Raw genomic sequence first — 7,369 nt, 5'->3', positions numbered from 1 at the left:
CTTTATATATACATGTAAAATAGGAAAATTTGAAATTTGAAGTTAGTCTTGTTATATTACTATGAACGAGCTACATTAGTGAGAAACTGCTTCTGTTTCTCTTAAAACTTATTCTAGGCCTGGGGTATAGTTTTGTTTTCCATTTTTTAATTGGTGCATTATAATTGCACATAATGGTGGGCTTCAATGTTACACATTTGTACATGCACATAATATAACAATATAATTAACCAATATTACTCCACATAACAATATAATTTTCCAATATTACTCCCCAGTATTTCCCTTTTTACTTCCTTTCTCCCTGTGAGGATGTAGTTTAGTGGTAGAGTGCTTGATCAATGAACGAGGCCCTGGTTTCAATCCCTAGCATGGTGAAAACAACAACAATTAAACTGGGTGTAAGGATTCATGAACTTGAACAGGGAAAATTACATCTTTATTTCTAATTAAAATTTATTTAAACTTAATGATTCTTTATGAATTTGGCAAAAAAAACACATTAGTATTAGTACCTGTAACTTTGTTATCAGCATAAAAGTACAATCTTTTTATCCCATTAGACTTACTTAGATATCTCAAAATATTGTTTATAGTTATTATTTTTTACATTTTAAAATTTGTTTTAATTAGTTACATATGACAGTAGAATGAATTAATGCACCTTTATATGTCATAAATAATGGGATATAATTTCTCATTTTTCTGAGTGTACATGTTGCAGAATCATATTGGTCATGTATTCACATATATACATATAGTAATAATGTTTGTTTCATTCTACTATTTTTCCTAATCCCACATCCTTCCCCTTCCCTCCCATCACTTCCCTCTACCTAATCTAAGGTAACACTATTCTTCTCTAGTGCCCGCCCCCTTATTGTGAATTAGCATTCGCATATTAGAGAAAACATTTGGCCTTTGGTTTTGTGGGATTGACTTATTTTGCTTAGCATAATATTCTCCAACTCCATCCATTTACTAGCAGAAGCCATAATTTTACTCTTCTTTAAAGCTGAGTAATATTTCACTGAGTATATATACCACATTTTCTTTACCCATTCATCTGTTGAAGGATACCTAGGTTTGTTTCATACTCTGGCTATTGTGAATTGAGCTTCTATAAACATTAATGTGTCTGTGTCACTATAGTATGCTGATTTTAAGTCCTTTGGGTACAAACTGAGGAGTCAGATAGCTGGGTTAAATGGTGGTTCTATTCCAAGTTTTCTGAGAAATCTCCATACTGCTTTCCATAGTGGTTACACCAAATTTGTAGTCCCACCAGCAATGTATGAATGAATGTACCTTTTTTACCATATCTTCGACAACATTTGTTGTTGCCCGTATTCTTGATGATTTACATTCTGACAGGAATGAGGTGAAATCTTAGAGTAGTATTGATTTGCATTTCTCTAATAGCTAGAGATGTTGAGCATTTTTCATATATTTGTTGATCAATTGTATTTCCTCTGTATTAATTCAAAATTTTAGCAGTTATTTGACTTGCTGCTGATAGGTGCAAAGCTGGCTAGCTGTCAGGCAACTTTGCTAGTGGTTTTAGAGTAATAAGATACCACATTGGTAGTTACTGAAATATTTACATTATTTTATAATGTTCTGCATTGAGTATTATTTATTGATCAATATGTGAACAGAAGTACACTTTTTTGTTTGTTAAAGTTTTTTGGACTAATATAAAGATAGCAAAATAGACAGCCATAAAAAGGAATGAAGTTCTGATATGTGCTGTAATATGAATGAACCTTCAAGACATCAACTAAAGTAAAATGAGTAAGACAGAAAACAATAACAACAAATATTATATAATTCTGTTTATGTGAAATATCAAGGATAAGCATATTCATAGACACAGAAAGTAGATTACATGTTATTGTGGGCAAGAGGGAGGAGGGAATGAAAATCTATGATTTAATGGGTACAGAGTTTTTGTTTGGGGTGATGAAAAATTCTGGAAGCAGATAGTGATGACCGTGGCACAATATTGTAAATGTAATTAATGCTTTTGGATTATACACTTAAAAATATTTAAAATGTTGACTTAATGTTGACATATTTTACCTTAAAAATTATACAAAGTTAAAAAAACAGCACAGAGTTTAAGAAGAAGTTTGCCCAATGATATAGTTTAAATGGGAATTCCTAACTTTTTGTTAAGGTGGTATAGGCTTGTGTAATTGATTCCTGGGTCACAGTGTGCCAGTCCAATTCCAACACTTTGAAGGTGAAGAAAACTGTTGAAAGGGACATTGTACTTTTGTTAACTGATGAAACACAGATCTTATATAGGTAACAGAGGTTTATTTATTTATTTATTTTTAGATTCCTTTTTGGATATTGTTTTTAATATAAAGTTGACATTATTTATGAAAATTGATGATGTACCCAGTTTATTAATTAATCAGAATGGATTGTTGTTATACTTCCCCTTTGTACAATCAAATTTTCAGTAAAAATCATGAAATTAAATTCATCATAATGCTCAGAAAGGAAGTACAGGTAGAGAAATATGCTTTTACTGAACTTTGAATATATTCATGTCAAACAATAAAAAAGGAAAAGGTAAGGAATGATATAGAAAGTGTATTAATTTTTTGGCAACAAGGGAAAAACGTGTACATACATGTTTATCTATTATAGTAATGAGAAATAAAATCTCAGTTTAATAAATACTAAAAAATAACAATTAAAAACAATATATTTCAATTTAAAAGATATTATTTAGTAAAACTTATTCAATGAAAATACTTATTTCACATATGAATTTGTACTTTTGAAACAAAAAAATTACACCTTAAAGTTCATGCTGTTTCACTAATTTAAGTTTTAACTGCAAATAAAAATTCCAAATGACAGAAGAGAATAAAATTGAAGTCATTCTGTTTTTGCCCTTGTCTTTAGTCACTATACCATATTTGTTTATTTAGAATCTAATTTTTCAAAGTAAGAAGGTGGTACTATGGAGTTTAGAGAAATGAACTCAGTTCTGAAATGAACTAGAGATTCCAGATCATTTCAGACTTACTCTAAATTAATGCCAGTACCTGGTAGCTGAGTTCAAAATGTCCAGTGTCACTATTTAGCAGGGAATTATTTGAATTAACTTCTAAGTAGTATATAATGTTTACTAAAGTTTAAGTAGTAACAATGTACTAATTTGAAGCTTATAGATATTATTAAAACTCAATAGTAGCATTGAAAACAGAGAGATTCCAAATAAATAAGATTATATGCTGCCTCAAGGCTGTAGAAAAAGGACAAACTAATTCCAAAACCAGTAGCTGAAAGAAAATAATTAAGAACAGAGACACAATTAATTAAATTGCGAATAATAAAACAATACACAACAATGCAATGAAGAATTGCTTTTTTTCAAAAAGATAAATAGGACTGATAAACCCTTAGCCAAACTGCTAAAAGAAAGACTCAAATTAACAAGATTAGAGAAGAAAAAGACCCTTCGGAAACCCAGAGAATTATCAGAACCTATTTTGCAAATTTATACTCCAATAAACTAGAAAACCTAGAAGACATTGACAAATTTCTAGACACATATAACCTGCCCAAATTGAATCAGGAAGATATATAAAAATCCCAAACATATCAATATTAAGTAATGAAATTGAAACAGCAATTAAAAGCCTTCCTGAAACTAAAAGCCTAGGACCTGATGGATTTTCAGCTGATTTCTACCAGACCTTTACAGAAGAACTAACACCGTCTTTCTTAAATTATTCCATGAAATTGCAAGGGAGGGAACACTCCCAAATACATTCTATGAAGCCAGTACAACCTTGATACTAAAACCAGACAAAGATGCATCAATTTAAGAAAATTACAGATCAATATTCCTGATGAACATAGATACAAAAGTTCTTAACAAAATATTAGCAAACTGTATTACAAAACACATCAAAAAGATAATACACCACGATCAAGTAGTTTTCATTCCAAGGAAGCAAGGTTGGTTCAACATATGAAAAATCAATAAATGTAATTGGTCACTTTTAAGGACTACCAGTATTAAGGACAAGAATCACATGATCACCTCAACAGATGCAGAAAAGGCCTTGGATAATATCTAACATCTATTCATATTAAAAATGCTGGAGAATCTAGGGATTGAAGGAACTTACTTCAATAATGTAAAGGCCATTTATGACACACTCAAAGTTAATGTCATAATGCATAAAGAAAAACTGAAATTGTTTCCTCTAGATTCAGGAACAAGACAAGCTATTTACTCTCACCACTCTTACTCAATATATTCTTTGAAACACTAGCCAGTGTGACAGGCAAGAAAAGGAAATCAAAGGGATGCAAATAGGAAAATAAGAGGTCAAGATATCCTTGTGTACCTATGACATTATCCAGTTTCTAGAAGACACTCAAAACTCCACAGAAGACTTCTAGAGCTTATAAATGAGTTAAAATGTAGCAGGATATAAGATTAACACCCATAAATCAATAGCTTTTCTATACTCCAAAAGTGATTCAGGTGAGGAAGAAATCCAGAAAACCACCTCATTCACAATAACTCAAAACCAAAACAGAAACAAAGCAAAACAAAAAGCTTGGGAATTAATCTAACCAAGGAGGGAAAAAAGTCATATAATAAAATTTATATAATACTGAAGAAAGAAATTAAGGAAGACCTATAAAGATGGAAAGACATCCCATGTTCTTGAATAGGCAGGATTAATATTGTCAAAATGGCTATACTATCAAAAGCAATATACAGATTCAATGCAATCCTTATCAAAATACCAATAACATTCTTCACAGAATTAGAAAAAATATTTTTAGAATTTGTTTGGCAGAATAAGAAAACAAGAGTAGCCAAAGCATTTTTTAAAAATATTTATTTAGTTGTAGATGAACACACAGCATCTTTATTTAGTGTGGTACTGAGGATTGAACCCAGTGCTTCACACATGCGAGGCAAGCACTTTACTACTGAGCTACAGCCCCAACCCCTAGCCAAAGCAATATTAAGGAAGAAAAGTGAAGCAGGAGGTATCATAATACCTGATCTGAAATTGTAGTAATGAAAACAGCATGGTATTAGCATTAATATAGATATGAAGACCAACGGAACAGAATAGAAGACACCCAGACAAATCCACATACTTAAAAATCATCTGATACTTAATAAAAGTGCCAAAAATATATTTGGGAGAAAAGACATCCTCTTAAACAAACAATGCTGGGAATACTGGATAACTATATGTAGAAAAATAAAAAAGATCCCTATATCTCATCCTGTACTCAAATCAAAATGGATCAAATATTTAGGAATTAGACCAGAAACCTTGTAACTGCTATAAGAAAACATAGGGTCAAAATTCCATCATATTAGTGTTTGCACCTACTTCCTCAACAAGACTCCAAGAATCAATAAGTGGGGCACCATCACACTAAAAAGTTTCTGCCCAGGAAAATAAATGATTAAGAGGGTGAAGAAAGAGCCTATAGAATGGGAGAAAATCATGGCCATTTACTCCTCTGACAGGGGATTAACATTCAGAAGATATAAAGAACTCAAAAAACCAAATAACCCAATCAACAAGTGGGCAAAAGAACTAAATAGAAACTTCTCAAAACAAAAACAAAAAACAAGCAAACAAACAAAACAAAACCCAAAACAAAACGCAAATGGTATATATATATATATATATATATATATATATATATATATATATATATATATTTCAACATCTCTAACAGGAAAATGCAAATCAAAAACTACTCTAGAGATTTCTTCTTATTCTAGTATTCTAGTCAGAATGGCAAGGATGAAGAATACAAACAACAATAAATGCTGGTGAGGTTGTGAGGAGAAATGTACACTTGTCCACTGTTGATGGAACTGCAAGTTGCGTGGGCTTTCTCTCATCCAGGGAGGAGGTGCACGGAACAAGGAGAGTGTGGCTGTGGAGACACTAATCAAGATCTCCAGAGACCAAGCAGGAAGCAGGTCTAATTTTATAGCACAGTTACCATGTATATATACTCAGGCAGTAGCTAGAAAGTTTATAGGCAGCCACCAATACAATTTCTTGCTAACTGTCCTTGTCCTTGACCAAATGAGGAGCGGGCTGTGGAGCAAGTGCAGGAACTGCAACACATGGCCTCACACCCAAGGCTGTGCCTATGGGTTGAGCGGCCTGATCCTCATGCGCCTAGCAGAAGGGAGTGGCCTGCCACTCAGAAGTCCTTAACATATGCCAAGTATGCAGTACTCCATGCACTTGTTCCCACAGCAGACTAGTATAGTTACTCTGGAAACAGTATGAAGATTCCTCAAAAAACTAGAGATGGAACCACCCATGTCCTACCTATCCCAGTCCTTGTTATTTTTTCAAAAGATCTAAAATCAGCATACTATAGCTATGTAGCCATCTCCGTGTTTATAGTAGCACAATTCATAATAACTAAATTATGAAATAAACCCAGGTGCCCATCAATAGATAAATGGAATAAGAAGTTGTCACACACACACACACACAAAAAAAAGCAACACAAACACACACACAATGGAGTTGTACTAAGCAATAAAGAAGAATGAAGTTATGGCATTTGCGGGTAAATGCATGGAAAAGGAGAATATTGTGCTAAGTGAAATAAACCACACTCATAAACTCAAAGGTCAAATGTTTTCTCTCATGTGTAGAAACAAGAGTAAAATAAAGGAAAGAGGGAGGGTAGGATAGAATATCATAAAGATAAAGGGCAGATAAGTACTATAGAAGAAGGAGAGAGAGAGACAGAGTGGAAGAATGGGAAAGGGGAGGCAATGCAGTATGAATTCTTAAAAAATCATGTTTAGTGTATATGAAGTAAAATACTATGTATAATTATATGCTCTAATAAAAATTTTTAATAAATGAAAAAACTCAATAGAAGTTGTAGCAAGTTGGCCCAACAAGAAACGTGTGTGCTCGTGTGCATGCATGTATGTGTGCTGGCGCTCCTAGGTGGGGAGGAGTATTTTTTTACTGACATCTTTGTCATTGTGTGGATATAAGACATAGCAGACTGATCCAGCTGGTTTTGTTATCATTTTAAAATGCACTCACTCATTGCCCACATCTGAACAAACTTGCTCCCGTGGCCTTATCCTTGGTACTCCACTGGTACAAGTTGTGTTCTTACATTATTACTTTTAAAAATTTCCTGTATTTTAAAAATAAACTCATGAGCAGATGGAGGACCACCAGAAATAGATATCATTATTTTTAGAGAGTCTTAGATGCATGTGCAGCAGTAGCTGAAATTCATTCAGAGGGCACTGCTTCTAAACTACTGTAAATAATATAACCCAATTTTAACTCCCACTTAAACCACA

Source organism: Spermophilus citellus (assembly GCF_964194105.1).
Source record: "Spermophilus citellus genome assembly, chromosome: 5".
Lineage (NCBI taxonomy): Eukaryota > Metazoa > Chordata > Mammalia > Rodentia > Sciuridae > Spermophilus > Spermophilus citellus.
This window is presented reverse-complemented; position numbering follows the sequence as displayed.